Here is a 22403-nt window from a genome sequence, read left to right as displayed (position 1 = left end):
GACGTCCTGTATTGATCTTGCACTTATAAGCGGATCGATAGCACCGAGGTACACCTTCCATGTTTTAGAAGATTTGCATGGAAGCGATCATTTCCCTGTGCAAATTATTACTGATATTACAAGAAAAAAATATCCCATCTCAAAAAGATGGTTGTTTGAAAAGGCAGATTGGACGAGCTTCACAGCTAGAACGATACTCCCTGAAACAACTGGAGTTATCGGAGACGATGTCGACGCTATAACAAATGCAATACTTGAGTCGGCATCGAGGTTTATTCCCAAAACATCTGGGAAACTTACAAAGAAACCCGTTCCATGGTAGAACGATGAAATTAATGAAGCTATTAAAAGAAAGAAAAGAGCGTATAACGCCTTTAAGAAACGTTCAACCACAGAGAATCTTATTGCCTTTAAAAAAATACAGAGTGTATGCAAAACGTCTTATGATAGATTCGAAGAAACAATCCTGGCAACAATATGTGTCATCCATTGATAGAGCTACTTCTGCATCAGATGTTTGGAGGAAAGTGAAGGCGATCTGTGGGCGTAAAAACTTTGCCCCCATAACTAGCCTTCAAGATGAAGATGATATTAAGGACACTCCAAACGAAATCGCAGAGATATTATCCAATCATTTCGAGAAGGCCAGCAAAACGGCCAACTACGAAGAAGATTTTCAAACGAAAAAGGAAGAACTTGAAGGTCTACTAAACTTCAGAACTGTGTACAATTACTCTTATAATGTACCATTTAAAATGGAGGAGAAAGCAGGCAACACAGCTGCTGGTCCGGATGAAATCCATTATAATATGATCAGGCAGCTGAATACCACTGCAAAACGCAGATTATTAGAACTTTACAATCAAATATGGCGGGATGGAATGTACTCGTAGCAGTGGAAAAAAGCTCACGTTGTTCCAGTACCAAAGAAAAATAAAAATTTAAGAGATCCCAATAGCTACCGTCCTATTTTCTTGACGTATGCTATGGGAAAAATATTCGAAAAAATGATTAATACTCGTCTGGGTTTTGGAAAAAGAAAACCTGATATCACAATATCAGGCAGGTTTTCGACAATACCATTCTACCACTGATCAAATGATCAACTTAAAGAACGTTATATATATAACAGCTTTATTACAGGGAAACATTGTGTCGGAGTCTTCTTTGATCTTCAGAAGGCTTTCGATATGACCTGGCGTCATGGTATAATGCTCCAGATACATGAATGGGGCATTCGTGGCAAGCTGCCAATCTTATTGAGCAACTATATGAATGACCGTACTTTCCAAGTACGTGTCAACAACGAATATTCATCTACAAAAATCTTGGAAAATGGCATACCACAGGGTTCGCCGTTGAGCGGTACCTTGTTTATGATCGCCATTAATAAATTGATATTAGCCATTCCAGTAGAAATCAGCAAAAGCGTCTATGTTGATGATTTGGCAATTGTGAATGCCAGCAACAAGACTGCTATGGTGAAATACAAATTGCAATGGGCGATCGACGCCTTAAACGAAGTTGCGAGGAATAATGGATTCCAATTTTCACCAGAAAAAACGTGCTGTGTACACTTCTGCAGGAAGAGAATTCCTCATCAAAGTCCTACTTTGAGAATTGGCAATGATCCAATACAATATAAAGACAATGTCAGATTTTTAGGACTAGTATTGGATAAATCCCTTACGTGGGGATTACACATACAGGACTTGAGTGTTAGATGCAAAAAAGCCCTAAACATTATCGAATATTAATTGGGGCTCAGATAAAGAGATATTGTTGAGACTGTATAAGGCATTGGTTCAATCGAAACTAGACTACTGATGTATTGTATATTCATCCGCTAGGAAGTTGCATTTAGGAAGTTAGACGTTATTCATAATAACGGAATTAGATATGCGACAGGCGCTTTCCGCACAAGTCCGGCTTCAAGTCTAATGTCCGAAGCCGGGATAATTCCACTACATTATAGAAGAGAGATCCTTTTGTTAAGATATGCAGCAAATATATGGGCTTTTCCTGCCCATATAAATAATAAACTTTTCATGAATCATCCAATGGCTGCAGTATATGAATGTCGTGCTACCTATTCCAGACCAGCTGGAATTAGGTACCACGAATTAAGAAGAAAATACGAAATTGCTATTCCAGATACAATAGCGATTTCCACAAGAGAAATACCGCCATGGCTTTTGCCAGCGGTAAATACAAGGTTGGATCTCTCTCAGGGAGAAATAAAAAAGAAGCCAGGAGTGATCATCCAACAGGAATTTTTGGCAACCATCAGTAGTTACGAAGAACATATTAGAATTTATACTGACGGTTCTAAAACAGAACATGGTGTTGGATGCTCCATATATGTAAATGGAGAAGCCCATTGTTGGAAACTGCTAGATATGGCCAGTGTTTATACGGCAGAACTTACTGCTATTCAGCAAGCTCTTCGCTTCACAGAACATTATTGCGAAGAGAGAGTGCTAATTTGTTCCGATTCCCTAAGTGTACTTGTTGCAATTCGGAACAAAAACATTAAGGATGTCCTAATTTCAAACATCCTGTCTATTTTATACGTTTTAGATCAACGAGGACAGCGATGCGTATTTGTATGGACTCCAGGGCATGCTGGTATTACAGGTAATGAGAGCGCAGACGAAGCTGCCAGAAAGGCAACAGTCTGCGATGATTTGGATGCATTTCCTGTAAGAGTGGCAGATGTTAAAAACTGTCTAACTAACGTAGTTAAAAACAAGTGGAATACTGAATGGAGGAGTTTAAATACAAAATTAAACTCTGTTAAAACTTCTCCATATAAATGGAAAAGCGACTTTAAGTTGACTCGTCGAGAACAAGTAGCTGTGACCAGACTTAGAATCGGTCACACGCGATTAACAAATGCATATTTGTTAACCGGCGAAGAGAGACCAATGTGCGGTGTTTGTAATAAAACACTGATAGTCAAGCATCTAATAGAAGAGTGTACCATATATGAGGACCTCAGAAAGAGGTTCCGTCTTAGAAAAGATATTACTGCTGATCTGGATAATGGAAATGAAGAAAAGATAGTTGCATTTTTACACTCCAGTGGACTCCTTAAAAGTCTATAAAAATGAAAATAAAGCTGTGATAAAAGAATCTCTAAGCGGTAGTTTATAGATTTATATATAACAGAGTCTCGAAGCGTGGCACGTATAGTAACGTAATAAAAAATAGTAAAAGAGGTAGCCCTGTTGCCTAGACCATCCTGGCTCGTCCGCATTCAAGAGCAGTAAGTCGGGGTGTGTCCAATGATGGCATGGAGGACCCTCACGGATAAACTGAGGGCGCGAGGCTATGGGTAAGTGCAATGGATGCCTGTAGCCTGTTTATAAGGAGTCAACTGCCACGGCACTCTGGCGCGACTGATATACTGCTCAACGGCGGTTCTGGTCGTCCCGAGGGTGCTTAAACCATAAACGAGACACGTAGAAAAACGGAAATGGTATTGATATCTTGTATTTTTTTTTTTTAATTTCATGGTCTTTTGAGAACCTTATCTCAAATTTTAATATCGGGGCCCTTTACACCCCATAAGTGTTTGTCCTTGTCTATTGTGTCTTAATGTTTCGTGTAGTTTGTGCTTTTAAATAAAATGTAAGGGCCCTTTACACCCTTACATATGACGATCCTGATGGTGATACTAATTTCTTTCTAAGAACGTGACGAGGGCTAATGACCTTGGTAGTCGATGCCCGTAAAAATTCAAGAAAAAAAAATAATAATCACTTAATCCTATATTTGATTCACGAAAGAGTAAATTCCAAAATAAGAAATCGTGTTGACTGAGACTGAGTATATGGAAATGGATAGCTTTTGAAACCTATCCAACAACTCTTCAAGTCAGAATAGTAACGTGACAAGTGCGCCCAAATAAATACACACGCGAGGACACAGAACACATACATGACACTAGCAGTCGTGGGAGATTACCAACTACGTATATGCTTCCACCCACCTCACATATGCATATTTGGAGCCTCAATTTTGTTCGGTTAACCAATACCCATAGATAACCATCCGGAAATAAATGACCACAAATTTAGCCTAAACATGGAAACAGAAAATTGATCTGATTTTCAATTAGTAAAGCAACATAGATCATTAAAAATTCAAATTATGATAGGTTATTTAAGTACATTATTAGTATAATTGAAGGAATAAATTTGTTTCTCCACTACGAAATACTATGTACATGCACAATCTGTTATATAATCAAAAAATCAACTCAATATCTAAAATATTTTTTAAAGATTACTCCATTAATTAAAGTTATAACAATCTTTATTAATACTGTTTCAAAGTAACACCTTCAGTAGTATTTAACACATCATCGTTTCTAACAAGAGAAATTAATCACGGCGCCATGCCATTGTTACTGGGCAATGTGTTTCAATTGTCATCTAATTTAATTACAATACAGAAATAATTTTTAATAAATAAAAAACAATTAAATGTATTTTTTTTTCAATTCACCACATTAGGTTGACGACGCTTGACTTCGGGAATATTGTGTGGAAGATTTTTAGCCGATAAAAGTAGCAAGTTCTGCCAAGACTGACTATAGACGACTGACAAAGACTATTGACAAAGACGATACCTTTGTAATAAAAGACTGAGACGCTACCATTTCAATACGAAATTCGATAGTATTTGGCGGGAATAATTGCTACGATGGAAACAAATGCCTACCCTCTCATTGGCTAGTTGACTATCTTTAGTTTCTCTAGCAACGACTATCCTTCCAATTAACTCTCGCCTTAAGCTCTTGTTCGTCCAATTCGCTGCACTGTTAAGATGATAGTTATTTCAACTATTTAATACTAACAGGTCGGCATAAATCTGCCGAAACAAAATTTCGTTATAGAAAATATTAAACTTCTTTGCGAATTAAATCTATTAATATAATAAATAAAAGTGAAAAATATATACACTAAATATTTTTCTGCAGCAAATAAAAACTTTCCTAAAATATAATGAAAGACGATATTTTCAACAATATTAAGTTAGGTAGAATAATATAACTACACGCATTTCATAATAACACGTGTATATTATTTTATCGCACATTAGTCCTTGGAATGATAAAAACAAAATTAAGATTAAAATGCGAGTGAAAGAATACATTTTTTTTTTAAATTCTAATTACAATATTTGCCTACTATAATGAATGTAAAATTGATCAATAATTTTTTTTCATTTACTTACGAGATTACGCACGCGTGAACACAAATACACGTAACCGTTGTATGTTTACTAATAACAAGCACGCGCAAACGTACACACTTATCAGCAAATAAAAATTAATTTTATGAACATTTACTTAATAATTATGAATTAATAATGTTTTTATTACATTAATACTATTAACTGTTTTTAAGCTATTTACAAGGAGTTGTTCACAGTAATAAACTACAGAATAAGAAATATTTTGCTAAAAATTAACGAGATAAATAACCTACGCAAGACAAAAGAATTACAAACGTAGTTGTCATAAAAATACATTAAATTCAATCTTAAAATGAGTATTCCCATCAATGAATATTTGAATCAAATTTTCTAGCTTGCGATTAGTTTAGATATTAAGGATGTAAACAAAATTGTGTATAACGTTAACTTGTATAGCATGTTCACAACGTAAACCACATACAGCTTGAGTTTTATTCCAGAAACCAGAGAATATATGATGCCTATCTCTCACTGATATCCATGTGCCTTTAAACAAACATTGAAATCCCTTTACTTTGTCTTTAATGTTACGTTAACGATCATCTATTAAAGAAAGATATTGGATATTTGGAAAGATATTATAGAACAGAGATTTGAATATCAAATGAAACAAAGCTGAACAGGAAGTGTAGTTTCCTAATAATGAAATATCAAAACCAACGCATTTCATATCGTAACAAATTTTAATTAATGTAAAATGAAAGACCATTTAATTTAATTACGTATCAAAATTTTCTACAGAATATGTACTTTTCTATGATACATTTTATGAAAAAGTCTGATACATTTTCTTAAAAAAGTATGAATCGTGAAAAACTTATACTTTTTCACGATTAAAATTATCTGCTTATACCTTCTACAGTTATTCTACTAATAGATATTTTTCAACCATTAATAAATCCAAAAATGAATTGGATCGTAAGGTTTGCCCAAAGTAAACGAATGAACGTAATGTAAATATAGGAAACATTGCAGCTGCCCGTTATATTCTATTAAATTAAACATCAATCAACATAAATAATAATTTTTTTCATTTGCATTCGTCTAGTGTGGACATACTACATTTTGAAAAGTATTAATCGTCAAAGTTTAGATAGGGTAAACACACAGATGTTAGTAATTATACCTTCTTTTTCCTGTTTAGCCTCCGATAACTATCGTTCAGATAATACTTCAGAGGATGAATGAGGATGATAGGTTGAGTGTAAATGAAGTGTAGTCTTGTAACTTCTCAGTTCGACTATTCCTGAGATTTGTGGTTAACTGAAACCCAACCACCAAAGAACACCGTTATCCACGATCTCGTATTCAAATCCGTGTAAAAATAACTGGTAATTCTACCAGGGGTGTAGTCACATTTTAATAATACAGTGGCGAAGACAGTGTACCGCGACAGATTGTTGTCAGTAAAAAAATTCCAGTTCAGGTCCAGCAATCCATCCCTAACCTGCGCGTAATCTGAGCTTTATAAACTTTGACAAGTAATACAAACTCGTATAAGTACAGTTAAACTGAATTCAAGCTAACCAAAAGTAATTCATTCTTACCTGCCGATAATTGCGCGTTACTGAAATCATTGTATAAATCTGTTTTGGAACTTTAATTAACTGATGACAACCTAATAAAATATTTAAGCTACTACATTCAGTATAGAATTTATTTATGGTATTTAATAATAGACTAATTTATTAAATATTTATCCCGTTATCATACAACGTTCATGACTTACGCAATTGATATTTTTCTAAACCTACAATTTTCAAAGTACAATACGGTCGAAAAGTAACTGTACGGCTATATAAACACGGTTATATGTTGAAAGATTTCATTCGTGCGCTTCGAGTACTGTTTTCTGCCAAAGTTGGTAATCCTGCGTTGTGTGCAGTTTGTGCTTCTGCGAACCGGTCAGGCTGGTGGCCTTGAGACGAGACGTTGTGTGTAGTACTTTGTTATTCATTATGTGTCCGTCGCCTCTGAACAAATGAGACCATACTGTCGTTCACGATCGGAGTGGTGTTGACTTTAGAACAGCGAATATTTCTCGTAGAAGGAATCTTCCGTGAGCATGCTGAGTACACAGAGAGTAAAGACCAGTTCTTCGTTAGATTTCCATGTACACCAGTTCCTAATCGACATAGTATAAGAGCGGAATCGAGAAATTTAGGGAGTCGGCATCGGTAAAGGAGTTTGAGCGAAACAGTAGACCAACAGTACTCGATGAAGAAAAACTGCAAGTCATGTAAGCTGTTATGCAACAATGTAAGCTGTTATGCAACAGAGTTATGTGAAAGTAGGCCCGATACAAAACATCGGTGATGCAACTGGTACTTAAAAGAAGAAAGAGTAAGACAAGACAGAGTAAGAAGCTCAGTTTCATCCCATCCAAAGTAAAAGCGGTTCAAAAGTTTTGGTCATAGACTGCGAAAAGCGAATTCATTCAGTGAATGGTTTCTACAGTTTCTAGCGAAGAATTCAGACGATATTTTGTACTATGCTTTCTATACTGATGAGCCTTCATTTATCAGAATGCGAAAATGTTCACGCACACAACTCAATTTTATTGTTTGCTAGTAGGCTTGCCACACTAAAGCAAATTTGTCACGGACCTTAGAGGCCGTTACAAATGAAGCTATCTGGAACTGCTTCGCGAAGTGGAAATACCGCTGGGGAAAGTGTGTGAATAGGGGAGGGGAGCATTTTGAAGGGGACAAGGAGCAATAATCTGTAAAATTAATAATAAACATTAAAAAAACAAAGTCCAGTTATTTTTGAACAGACCTCGTATGTCCTCGTACAGAACCCACTTTTATCGTTTGCCAGTAGGTTTGCCAGACGTCCCGTAAAAACGGAAATGTCATATTTTTTGCGATTTGTCCCGGGGTCCCGAAAAACATTCGGGACGCCCAAATCTCACATTTTTGTACAGGCGAATGAAGAATTTTTTTTTGAAACGCTTAATTGTCAAGAATTTCAACTCTCTGGAAACGAACGTTATTTTTTAACGAATTAAAAATTATTTTTAAGTTCAACTTAAAAAATGAACTACAGTTGTAAAATTGTCCAGCTCTTAGTAGAGTAAAAAGAAGACATTCATGACCATTTAATAAAATCAAATTATTTAGCGTCGCGTCTCACCATAGCACACTACTTTTTTTCCCCCCTCGACCCTTGGGCCGGACATACAATTAAGTAAAGCTCGACTCAGCAGAGTGTCCTTTTACACTAAGGGGACCTCCCCACCTACCGGCCGCACACCTGTAGCTGCACACTTTCACCCTCTTAGCCACTGCACTGCGCCTACGACGGATACCTTCTCCACTCCCGCGCTACTGTCAAACTGACAAATGTCAAATAGTATTTGTGTATACCAATTTAGTTTCGCTGATTGATTTACTGCGGTAAATATTGTGTAAATAGTGAAGTGTTTTTTATTCTGTTTTTCTTTCATTTACCTTTATACGATCTAAACATGCCTAAGCGTGATAAATTTAAAGAAGAATTTTCTAAAGAGTGGAAATTTATTAAAAGAGGACGTTATGACAATGAAACTGTCATAACTGTACAACTGTACAGTGAGTAATAGTTTTCTTATCACTGGGCAAGGTGGAAGTTCAGACATTTTACAGTACCTCAAATCTGCGAAACATAAGAAGCGCCTAATTGCAGTAAGTCCCCTAAAACCAGGCCTATCATACGCTAAGACAAGTTTTATGTCAAATTACTGCAATACTAAATTATACAGTCGAATTTTTAGTGATTCGTCAATTGTATCAAGGTTCAGTTGTTCAGGAACAACTCTATCCGCCTTGATAACTGGTGTATTAGCTCTATTCAGCTTTACAATTAATATTGACAAAATAAATAAATCTCCTTTTATAGCATTCAATGTATCCTAGTGATCACAACGTTAGCTATCAACGTGTTTCTATTTGTAGTTCAGTTTTTCGATATAAACGAAGGGGATACAGTCAAAAGAGTTGGTTCCTTGCCTTGTGAGATCTCCGACGAAATATCTAATTTCTGCTTAGAGAGCGTTGATACATGAAAATTAAATAGAAGTAGTTCACTGCGTTCTGTGGCTACAACACTAACACGAACTTCGATGGCTTGAACAGACGAGGAAAATGTAATATTTACAAAATTGAAAAATAACTTACATTATAACATTGAAAGGATAAGCTGCTCGGCAAATGTGCTGCATAATTGTGTTGGTACAGCAGCTGACAGATTATGTTATGATATAGAAAGTACAATTGTAAAGTTGTACTCTTATTACTCTATGTATACAGAACGTACCGTACAGAGAGACTCTAAAAATTTTATTAAATGGTGGACGTTGAATTCGGTAATATTTTGTGCCACTCAAAAACTCATTGGTTATCTTTAATGCCCGCAGTAGAGCGGGTTTTACAATTTTGCGACGTCCTAGAGGTCTTTTCTAAATGAGGAAAAGACCCACAGATTTTGCTCACGTTTTTTAATGGTCCTTTGACTGAAGCATACTTATGGTTTATCCATAACCAATTCAGTAATTTCCACTATGAAATTAAAACAATTGAAATAAGCACAAAAAGTGTTATTGATCCATGCAGTACTGGAAAACAAGCTTGAAATAAGTTTCTGAAAGAAAAGCATAACAATTTCTGTCATTTAGTAATAAATCTGTTTTTAAAAGGAATGAAATCACCCAATCAGAGGAAACCCAGTTCAAAAATGAAGTTAAATGATACGGTGAATCGACTTGATCGTGTAGTTGTTTAATTTTTCTCCATTCACATGGATGCTGTTAAAGGAAACACCAGTTGGGAACATGTTGAAAGAACTGTTGTATATTTTAAGGGAAAAAATATTGATATAGATGATTATTTGCTATTTGACCATTTGGTCGAATGCATAATGTTAACACGGAAAGAATATTTTCTTTAATGAATATACAATGGACGGATGAGCATAATAGATTGGATGCCAACCCAATTTCTATGGTATTATGTAATTCTAGGTATTATGTAATTATAAAATGGACTGTTGCAAATTGTATAATTTCTTAATAAAGAAAACGGATATTTTAAAAATGGCTTGTAATGAGAGGTACCTTTTCATCATGAATCGCCACCTGTCGATGTAAACTAGTAGTTTTTTAACTTATAAACCAATGCCTACTTTATATTATTCTTATCTTTACTTATATGTGCTTCTTAAAGACTTTCACTAACCAATTTTTTTTTTAATTAATATTATTTCTTTGAAATGGTCACTATTGTAACTACGTAAAATAAATCAATATTTGTTGTATCTTGTTTTTATTCTACTCAAAACTTATTGACAATTACATTAACCTAAAATAGCAGTTAATATTGACATACATAAAGTTTGAATGCAAAATGAAGTGAATGAAAATTTTCAAAAATTAATTTTTTGAACTTAATTGGAATATACAGTTACTATATAAATATTTCAAAATTTAATAAAAAAATATCTAATGTGCACATCACATGACTTCCTTGTACGCCTATTAAATTTAATATACACATATCTTTAAAATGAAAAGTAAGTAAAATTTTATCTCATTAATAATTTCTGATTTTTTCAATTTTTTTTTTTATTGTTATTATTGAATTATTATTTATCGAAAAATTGTTTATAATCAGAGGTTAATAATTTATTAATAAATCAATATATTAAATTTAAAAAAAAAGGTTAAAAAAAATATTAGATGAAGTCTCATTCGAACCGATATGCTGACGGAAAGTGTACATGATAATCGATTTCTTGTATTCAAATGGTCTAAAAACCCACCATTTAGTTATATTTTTGCAAAATTTCCCAGGTAAGAATCCCCGAATCCCCCTTCACCTTTGAACGGTTTTCCCCAAGCTCTTTGGTAGCGCTAGGTCTCCCGTTTTTCCCTCGTAACGATCTGGTAACCCACATGCCGAACATGAAATTCCTCTATGTAACCAGAATATTGGGGCTTGGATTGCAATATCCAGTAAAAGAATAATAGGCCCAATACTCTACGCAGAACCAATAAATGCAGTTCGTTCTTGCGGTATCAATCATCAGTTCATGAGAAAGCTAACCGAGAACGAAATTAATAATGTTTCGATTTAACAAGATGGCGCAACCAAGAGTATAGTCAGGCAGTCCATGAAGTTACAGCAAGAGGTTTACGAGAATGGAATCATTTCTAAGGCCTTGTGGCTACTTAGTTTTTCGGGCTTAAGCCAACCGGATGTTTATTGGGGTTATGCAAAAAGACAATGTTTATTGACGAAATCCCACAGCCTTCAGGAACTTCAGACAGATACTCGTGATTTAACCAAGGACACTCCACATGAATAACTCGTAAATCTTCAATTAAAAGGAGAAACGCGTGCAGTTATGTGGTTCCTCGTGGGGACCGTTTCCAAAAATTACGGTATTATAAATCTCGATGTCAGATATTGTTGTATTAGTGAATGACAAGTTTATACTCTTCGAAACTATTGCTTATCAGTTATCTTGAAGGACTGAAAAATCTCTTTTAAATCAAAAAATAAATAAAAATAAAATTAATAGTACTAATAAGAAAATCTTACTCAGATTTGTAGTTAATCATCGTGCATATATATATATATATATATATATATATATATATATATCAAATTAGGAATGAATAATTAAGCTACTCCATAGGTAAAAACACGAACTTCCAGAGTATTTGCCTGAATGGATTAACAGAAACAATGGTAAAACTTTAAACGGAGCAGCATCACAAAATCAATTAATTTTATTTAAAATCCATATTAACTATTTAAAATTGAGCAATGAAATAATGTTAAAGTAAATACATAAAGATAATAAATATAAAAAATAACTACAAATTAAATCATAATTCAGAAGACATTAATTAAAATTAATTTAACATATATTTATGTAAAGGTTTGTAAAAAAAAAAAAAAAAATTATTTCAAATAGACTGATGTGAAGATTTTTTAAATGGTTAGATAATTTAGTAATAAGAAAAAACTGAACCTTAATGACCGAAGTTGTATGCTTAGTTATACGAAAACAGTTCAGGTTTGTTAGAAGTGGATATTATTTTTTTAAGAATAAATGACTATTCTTTTCAGCAAAGATTTAGTAAAGTTAAGTAATAAATATATATGAACATAAGTAAACAGCAAAACTTAGATCCACGGGGAATGAAGGTACGAAGTCTAATTAACAATGCAATAAATCCCAGTTATAACAAGGTTGTAGAAATGACCGTTCTGAAAATGATGTCAGCTCTTATTGCAGTTAATACAGTATCAGGAGATTTATTGTATTGCATCATAATCTTTTTGATTATATTAATAAACAGTAAACGTTACAAATAAAACGTAAAAAGAAATAAATATAAAAAAAATAACTCATCAAATTTTAGGTAAAGTTTTACGTTTTGTTAACTCTCTGTTCGTAGTTCTTCCAAGAATGCCTACCATAATTTGTTTGTGTATTTTAACGACGATTTTTATTTTTTAATGAAGACTAAAAAACACTCTTTAGAATAGGAAAATAAAAAGTTTATTTTAAATGCACACATGAAAACGAGAAAAAAGGGGAAACGATACGGAAAGATTATACTCAATTTAAATAAAACACAACAATAATAATCTGTTAAAAAAATGGTCAGGTAATTAGCCAACTAGCAGGCTATCAAATAATTTACTATAACTATTTTTTCATTATAAAATTTGAAATAATTTATTATTTTTTGTTTAACATTTTTGCAATTTATTTCGGATGTTTAATGTAAGCAAATTGTTCTGTACAATCATTATTTTTACTTTTCATCTATGATATTACCACTATAAATATTTTATTAGTTTATAAAAAACAAATATTATGCGCACGCACGTGCACCCCAAACACACACACACACACACACACACACACACATATATATATATATACATGTTATTTACAAACCAACGCATCAAACTTTATGTATTTGACTACAATATGAAAATTTAAATTAATATCATAAGCTGAAGAACACCGTAACTTCAATCAAAATGTTCTGCACAGTCAAAAAAATTTAATGGTTGCAAGAATATATATATATATATATATATATATATATATATATATATATATATATAAAATAAAAATGCTGTATACATCTTCTATATTTATAAAAATGTTAAGTTCGTTTGTGTACGGCTTCAAAAACTCAAAATGTTCTGCACCGATTGAGCTCAAATTTTAGCACGATATATAACCCGCATCAAAGATTGTTTTCATCTATTTTTAATAAATATATCTATTTTTAATTTGTACAGTTTTTTAATAAATAAGAGGCTAATAAATCAGATGGAAATGTAAACAAAGGAAAACCAATCAGATCAATGCAAGATGGCCGCTGTCAAACACAACGACCAATCACAAAGAGCCCGTATGGCCGTTGCCAATGAAAACAAAATCACAACTGATTAAGTAACAAATTTCTTTGAATTATATTTACAGCTAAAACATCTGTATTTTATTAAAAAAAACAAAAAAAAAAAACACCAAAACAAAAAGAAAAGCCACCAAGAAGGATGACTTACAGTAAATAAACTAAAACACCCAACTTTCTTATAGCCCAGATAGACTTAAGACTATGCAAACAAAAAAAGTCAAAATAACCAAATACACAGAAAATAATATCCCTACATAATGACCAAAATATCCTTTGTTAGGTTATTTTTTTACACATGTATGACCAAACAATCGTTTTTTGTTCATTTAGCGTTCTTTGCTATGTAAAAGAAAAGAACAAAATTCACAAATAGTAACACTGAAACCACACAACTAAGTATTCGTTTTTTTTTTTGTTTTTTCTAACCTCCGAAACCACCGTTATGCATTGCTTCAGATGATGATATGAATGATTTATAGCGTATGAAAGTGCCATGCCTGACCGGGATTCCAACTCGGACCCACCGGATTAAAGTCCGAGATGTTACCACTCGCGCCACGGAGGCCGGCAAACATATTCGTTAGGAGCCGAATAAAAACACGACTTACCAATATGGCGTTGTGTGTCAAACCAATTTTAAACGGACTATAATTACTTTTAATACGCGAAACCCTTTGCAATGATTGAACATTAACTTAAACCTCTTCAAAAATTATTCCTTTTGAACTAAGCCACATTTTGATATCATTGTTTTTCTATAACACGGCTGGAATTCTTTTCGTTTAATGATAAGAAGCATTGTCGAAGACAATAACCGAATTCTCTTCCAAAGGACATTATACACCGCTAAACTATTTCTAAATAATTCAAATTCGTGTAATTTTTTTACGAATCGCGTTTTTATCAAATTCACACCTTTTTCTCAACTGACCTGCGGGGTTTTGTTTTCTTTGGAGACCGTAATTCATTAGTAGATTCATACTCGAGAATCACGTTGAACTCTGAAGCAGCACAACTTCTACTTACGTTAGCAGTTTATTAACATCAGAAATCAACGCCGTTTGATTATTCTATAATTTGTAAGCATTACTCTGCTTTTGTAAGCATTTAAAATGATTTACTTTTTTCGCACGACTTAAGGGCTTTTTTTCGCAGCCCACAAATCTTTATATATAAAAATGTTATGTTCGTTTGTGTACGCTTCAAAAACTCAAAATGTTCTGCACCGATTGAGCTCAAATTTTAGCACGATATATAATCCGCATCAAAGATTGTTTTTATCTATTTTTCGCATCAGTCACATACTCGCGACCGCGAGAAAACAGATTTTTAACGGTCAGCTGTGTACCAGTGACCGCGCCATCTGCCGGAAGCGAGGGGAACACTCGCCATACTAGCTAACGACAACCGCAGTCACATGTGAAACAATACCTGTTCCCAATTACATTGTTTATTAATAAAAAAAAACGTATCCACTTGCATCTGATTCAGATTATTATACAATCTGAATTACATATTCACTTTAATCGAGATACTTTCGTGTGATCGTGTCGTGATTGAGCTGCGCCTTTCACCAAGCTCTGAATTTATTAGAAAATGACCAACAGTGGGATATATATATTAATGACGCGTGCAACACTGCACAAATTCACGCATTATTCGCAATTATATTGACCGCTTGCTTTCCTTCATCTCCCACAGAGTTATGGGAAAGATATCGATCGCATATGGCTGAGGATACTTTGCATAGAGTACGCCTGGAAAATACCAATATGACCATGGAATTTACAGAAGGCATTTACAACGAAGCATTGATAAATATTGAAGACAAGTGCTTAGCTATTGCAAATAAAGTTCTTAGTCAATTGGGAATGCCAGCACCCCACCCGAGCTGCGATTGCTTCATTTGATGTGGATTTACGCCGTGAACAGAGTTACAACATTGGTGATCTTCAGTCATATGTCCAATCAAACATTCCCAAATTATCGCGTGAAGAGAAACGCATTTATGATCGCATAATGCAAATGATAAATGACGGAGTTGGGGGGGGACCTTCTTCTTGGATGCGCCAGGAGGAACTGGGAAAACATTCCTCATTAGATTGATTCTAGCAACGGTTCGATCAAAAAATTACAATTATCCTGTTGTGGAATATTAATCAGCCAAAACTCTGCAACGGCACGCGACTTGCAGTTAACAAATTGATGAATAACATAGTGGAAGCAACGATTTTAACGGGGCCTTTCAAAGGTGAAGATGTCCTCATTCCTCGAATACCCATAATCGCGACCGATACACCATTTTAACTTAAAAGATTGCAATTCCCAATTCGATTGGCATTTGCAATCACAATCAATAAAGCTCAAGGTCAATCTTTAGAATTGTGTGGTTTAGATTTAGATGCGGATTGCTTTTCACATGGGCAACTATATGTTGCGTGTTCCCGAGTCGGCAAACCAGATAACCTTATATCTACGCAGACAGTGAAAAAACAAAAAAAATATTGTATATCCACAAGTATTGCAAAATTAAACTTCTATGAAACGCATGCTTTGTTTTGTTTCTCATCCATGCAACCACAATGTGCCACAGCGAAGCGTGGGGGGTAGAGCTAGTATATATATATATATATATATATATATATATATAGTATCTTTACTTCCTTGTATGAAGTAAAGGAATCACTATGATCGCGAAAAATTTCGGTTTTCAGATTTCAACGAAAATATCCATTTTGACCATCCCTGAATCCATCTTGACTAATTTCGACGTGACGTCTGCACGTACAAACATATATATCTGACATAACTGAAAAACGATTAGCCGTGGAGTTGAAATTTTGGATTTACGACTGTTCTAACATCTATTTGTGCATTTCCCTTTTGATTGCAATCGATAGGACTAAAAGTGTCCAAAAAAGCCCAAATCCAAAACAACTGGATTTTGGACATTTCCTTAACTGCAGTAATAAGCCTTCATTAAGAGCTTTTCAACGATATATCATAAGTGGTTCTTATTTTCATTGGTTCCAGAGTTATAGCCAAATGAAATTTTAATTCATGAAATATTTGGATTTTACAAGGGGAAGGCACATCGGTTCGAAGGCATATCGGGTGTGTTCGTGTGTGTGTGTGGGTGTGTGTGTTTGTGGGGGGGGGGTTGTGATTTATTTGTTTAGTAGTTATTATCTTTCTTAGCTTCATTTTTTTATACGGGTCTAGTTGACCCGTTTCGGAACCAATCTCCATTGTCAAAACTTATTGTACTAGTACTTTTAAATTTCTGTTAATCTTTATATAGCGTTTGGTCAACGTCCCTCCCTTTATTTGACGTCATACCTTATCTGGTACAAAAAAGAAAAGAAAATTAAATTGAAAACACAATGTACAATAAAAAATAAAAATAAAACCGAAACACATCAGAAAGAAACTATAGAAAAATTAAATAATCCAACCAAAGAAAAGATCACAAGTAGATATACTTGTTGTTGTTGATAAATAACAACAATTTTAACATATATATGTTTAACAATTTCATTTCTAAAGGATTTCAAAATTGCTAGAATTGGACGATGTCCCATTGGGATCCATTGGAATGATTTAGAGTTAATACCATAAGAGACTGTTCTTCTACAACCGTGTGCTTTGTCCAGGCCGTTTAATGTTTCCGAGGTAAAGCAATATTTTTTATCTATAATGAGCTGATTTCATCTGGGTAGAAATAACCCGGTATTATCGATTATTGTGCAGAATTGTAGGCGCAACAATCAATCACTGTTTGTTTAGGGGATTTTGGAGTTGTCTTCAACTTCGGCTTCTCTAAAGATAGGTAAGTAATCCTTCCACATCATCCACCACTTTTCCTTATTGTTTTATATTTTCCTTCCGTAATTTCGGTTCTATGAATATCTCTCATTGTTAGGTCCGTAATGAGAACATCAGGATCTGCCGGGTCAATCTTTCAAGTAATCACAAATTCAGCATTCGATTAGATTCTTAAACAATCGGGATTCCTAATCATAATTTTATAATTCAGTATAATAATAGGTATAGATCATACAGTGAAGTAGTGATGTGGAAAGGATTTTCTCGTACTGCAACAATAGAAAAGCATGTATCCATTTATCCACGCAGTTATTTAAGTCTCCTTGCAAAACAAATTGTGAATCGATACCTGTTTAAGTGAATTTAATTGCATTTTTTTATTTTGTTAATTCAGTTGCGATAACTTATTTGGACTATATTTAGTAATTCTTTCATAGCAAATAAGAATAGTGAAATATTAATTTTAATGAAAAAAGAAATCATATGGATGGGTGTGTGTGTGTTTTATACAGTATTTTTTTGAGGGAGGGATGATTCATCAAATACACCCAAAGCTTATGCGTAGAATAGTAAGTCCCATAAGAACTTAATTCTAAAACATTTTGGGTTCGAAAAATTGTTGAAATTTCAAAACATAAAAGACTAAGACTCTTTGGACAAAAATTGTATAATGTTAAAAATTGAGGGCACTAGCCTTCTTTAGGGGAGGTCATGAAGTAATTCATATATTTTAAAAGGAACCTGGGTTATACGTCATTTTTAACCGCAGTCTTCAGATGCAAAGATTGTGTATAATCATCACCGTTTTGATAATTTTGACCAAAAAGGATGATCATTTGGACCACTAATATTCACCGAAGTATCGTCTTATATTCAAATAAATAAATAATTTCAATTCTTTCAAATAACTTTAGAGAACTTAAAATTTCTTTGTTAAACTTAAAAATCGAAGCTTTAAAATATGCGCGCGCGCGTGTGTGTGTTTGTTTGTTAATAAAATATTGTCATTTTTAACCATTTTAGTAAAAGATGATAACGCAAATAAGTTACCAAGGTGTGTGTATAGATAAATAAGCATATATATATACATTTTTATAATATTTATTAAGCATTATAACCAACGATGATCTTTTAAAAGAAATGCGCTCATTAATATACATAAAGCTATAATAGTAATAATACTAAACATAAGAGTTACAACCAACTGTAAAAGTATCTCGAAGATTTTTGCATTTTGTTATATACTGAATCTAAATACTGAAAAAAGAAACGCTATATATATGATAAAACCCGAAAATGTTAGATGTTACCTGTATTCTTCCTCTGGAAAACAAAATTCACTTAAGATATTCACTAGATAACGAAATGAAATTTTATTCAGAAAAAACAATGAAAAAATTTAGCAAATACTTACTTTTTTTACTTTTTTCTTAAGGAAAAAATCCGTTTCTTTAAAAAAAAGCATGCATTCTATAAATTACACTTATTATCCTGAGAATCTTACATTTATCGTGACTATGAGTTTTACATTTGCATATAAAATAGCTTTTTTTCTTTCTATCAATAAACTAATAATTTTATTAACTTTTATTTTATTTTTATATACTTTATTAATTTTTATTATTAACGTAATTCTGGATTATAATTTTTTTGTGATTTTTTTTTGTTTTATGTTTTAAAAATATAGCCGGACAAAATAAGAAAGAACGTTAACAATCATTGATTTATTATTTAAGCAATTGTTTTTATTTTGGTTGTTAATTTTAAGTGTAATTAAATTACATACTTTAGATTTATAAATATACTAGCCGGCCCGTTAAATTATAATTTAAATACTGTAAAACATATATATAAATGCGAAAGTTTGTGGAACTGCTTATTTACAACAGCATCATGCGAGAACCAACAGACCGATTATTTTTAAATTTTCAAGATTTGTATTATCCCCGAAAGATTTTAAGCCATAGATCTAAGCCTGACCCTCTTCAGGAGTTAAGATTTTAAAGATATTCATTAAAGAAACGAAAATTAATCCTTTTATTTCATTACACTTCTGTCACCATGGCAACAGAAATATAATGAAGTAAATCGACTCATTTTTTTTCTTTATTGAAATCTTTATAATATTTAATATTCTTACACTCATGGGGATAACGAACGCGTTGATGGTTCAAAGGGCTCTGCCCCTGGCCAAACGGTAGAGCGAGTGAAGCGAGTCAATGAGCGGTTAATGTATAAATATTTATATTAACAACAGAAAAATAATAAATAATTTACGATATACTTTTAAATTATGTAATTGTTTTTAGAATTATTATTTATACTTTTTTTGACTTAATTAAATATCTACAATTTATTCTCTCGGAACAATGAATAATTGCGGTGAATGTTGTATAACTGACTTGAAGGAAAGAAAATCCAACAGCTATTAGCTCCCCTACATTCCATTTTATTCTAGCTGACTTCCTGTAACAGCTGCCAATGGATGATAATGAAATGAATTTTTTTTTAAAGTGTGGAAAAATGCCATACCTGAACAGGGGACTCGTAGCCAGAACCTCCGAATGAAAAATAGAAAGTAGAGACGATACTTCTCGACCGCAGAAATCAGCATTGCTTACATAAATTATAAAATAAAAAAAAAGAATCTGATGTGGACACCGCATGACTTCCTTGTACGCCTATTAAATTATATATACACATTTTTTAAAACGAAAACCATAAAATTTTTATCATTATTAATTTCTGATTTTTTTTTTGTTATTCAGTGTAAAACTTTTTTTTACCATCAGGGGTTAATAATTATTAAAATATTATTATAACTTATATATTATATTATAATTAATATATTATTATAATATTATTATTTAAATCAATATATTTAAATTAAAAACGAAGTTAAAAAATATATGTATATGGAGTCGGATTCGAACCGATGTGCCTTCCCCTTGTAAGATTCAAATAGTTTTTAATAATTAAAATTTTATTTGGCTACAACTCTGGGACCAATGAAAATAAGTACCATTATCTAAATCCAAAATTTCAACATCCCACTGCTAATCGTTTTTGAGTTATGCGAGATACATACTTACTTACGTGCAGTCATCACGCCGAAACAAGTCAAAATTAATTCAGGGATGATAAAAATGGATATTTCCGATGAAATTTGAAAAAAGAAATTTTTCGCGATGACAATACTTCCTTTACTTCGTACTAGAAAGAAAAAACTGAAAAAAAATTCACATAAATCTTATTTAAAATCTAGGGCTAGATGTTTTTTCGCTGGTAAACAGTCATCATCGGTTATACAATAAGAAGATAAGTAAATAAATGAATCTCTCTTCTTTATCATTTCATTTATTTTAATTATTTATATATTCTCTTATATGTGTTATTTGTTTATTGTTTACTGATGGTCGTTTGGCAATAGAATTAGGCATTTAGTTTTGTATGTTAAATAAGCTTTTTATTTATAAGCTGATATTTCAAAACTGTTTTTGAACGTTAGCTTTTTCCATAACCGTTTACACAGCATTTTATCTAATATTGTTTAAAACCAAACAATAATAATTTGTTAATTATTGTTTCTATTGTAAGTTATCTGGATATCGAGGGTTATCGTTTACATATTTCAGGGGAATAACACAATATTTAATAATAGAATTATTCATTTTTTCTCTTTGGAAAATAAAAATTAAAAATAAACGCAATTTACCCACATAGTTACCACAGTAGTAACCACTCAGCAGTAACTAAGCTGTGTTTGTGGGAAACTCTCAATTACTGGTGTAGTCTTGAGCACCCTAATAATAACAACAATAGTAATAATAATAATAACAATAGCTCCTGATTAAAGCCTCCAAAGTTCTACAAAGAGAAAAATATTCCTACAGTATAAGTACACACGCTTAGTCCAGTTTTCATTTACTCACTTGGTTATACGATTACTTAATTCAGTTTAAAACGTCTAAATTGTTAACAAACACCTCGTTTCATTGTTGTTAATTCTTTTTTTGGGAAATATACATCTGGGTACACCTGAAATTAAAAAAAAAGTCTAACTTCACATATCACTCATTATTAAAAACATCATACATACAACAAAATATTGTATTAAATAAAATAAAAATTTCACAACAGTACTATCTCTTTAGGATAAAGAACTAAACAATGAAATTTATATGCACATAAAAATTATTAAATTCTTGAAGTAAGAGAAAAGATTATTATTATATAATCAAATCAATAATTTAAACTCGACTTACAGGGCGATACTCTCATTAACAATTTAAATCACCCTACGTCGAATTATATTCCAGGATTTACGATAGTTGATAGGAGGTTAGTTAGGGAAAATGACACTACCAGACAAAAGGATAAGCTGATGCATATTTTTTTCACAGCAACATATAAAATATTCCCCCTATCCAACTACAGTTTAATTCTCATTTTATATGTAATCTCACAGTTTCACGATGTTAAAAACTGTAAAGGTTCAATGACACAGTACTTTTTTAGTCAGAATCGATAATGTAGGGCTAACAGTCCAAGAAAAAATTATTTTTCTTGTTTTTAGTGTTTGTTTGTATATTTTTGTGTTTATTCTTTCCCCCTCACACTCTCTTGTTTATTTACGTCCATACTTATCGCATAAAAGTGTATAATTTTGAATAAGTAGGCGACCTATCAACGTAGTAGTTACATGTTAATTATAATTATATTTTTAAAAAACATATATCTAGAACATATAGTATATGTAACAATAACAAACGTACTAACAAAACATATAGCTAATATATATGTACATATATAAAACATTAATATTAATGTTAAAATGCTACAAAGCACCTGTTACTAACAGCCAAATTCTCAGAAAAACTTGGAACAT

General features: G+C 32.6%; 1 protein-coding gene across 1 annotated transcript in view; it reads right to left on the bottom strand.

Annotated features, from left to right (window-relative positions):
* Nucleotides 1-21560, bottom strand: part of LOC142326682 (thrombospondin type-1 domain-containing protein 7A-like) — a 534047-nt gene extending 512487 nt beyond the window's left edge. The window contains exon 1 of the mRNA XM_075369298.1: nt 21448-21560. The gene's annotated coding sequence lies outside the window, so the exon portion shown is untranslated. The remainder of the gene's footprint in view (nt 1-21447) is intronic.
* Between the last annotated feature and the right edge of the window lie 843 nt (nt 21561-22403).

This window comes from Lycorma delicatula, chromosome 6 (genome assembly GCF_047948215.1).
Source record: "Lycorma delicatula isolate Av1 chromosome 6, ASM4794821v1, whole genome shotgun sequence".
Classification (NCBI taxonomy): Eukaryota; Metazoa; Arthropoda; class Insecta; order Hemiptera; family Fulgoridae; genus Lycorma; species Lycorma delicatula.
This window is presented reverse-complemented; position numbering and strand designations above follow the sequence as displayed.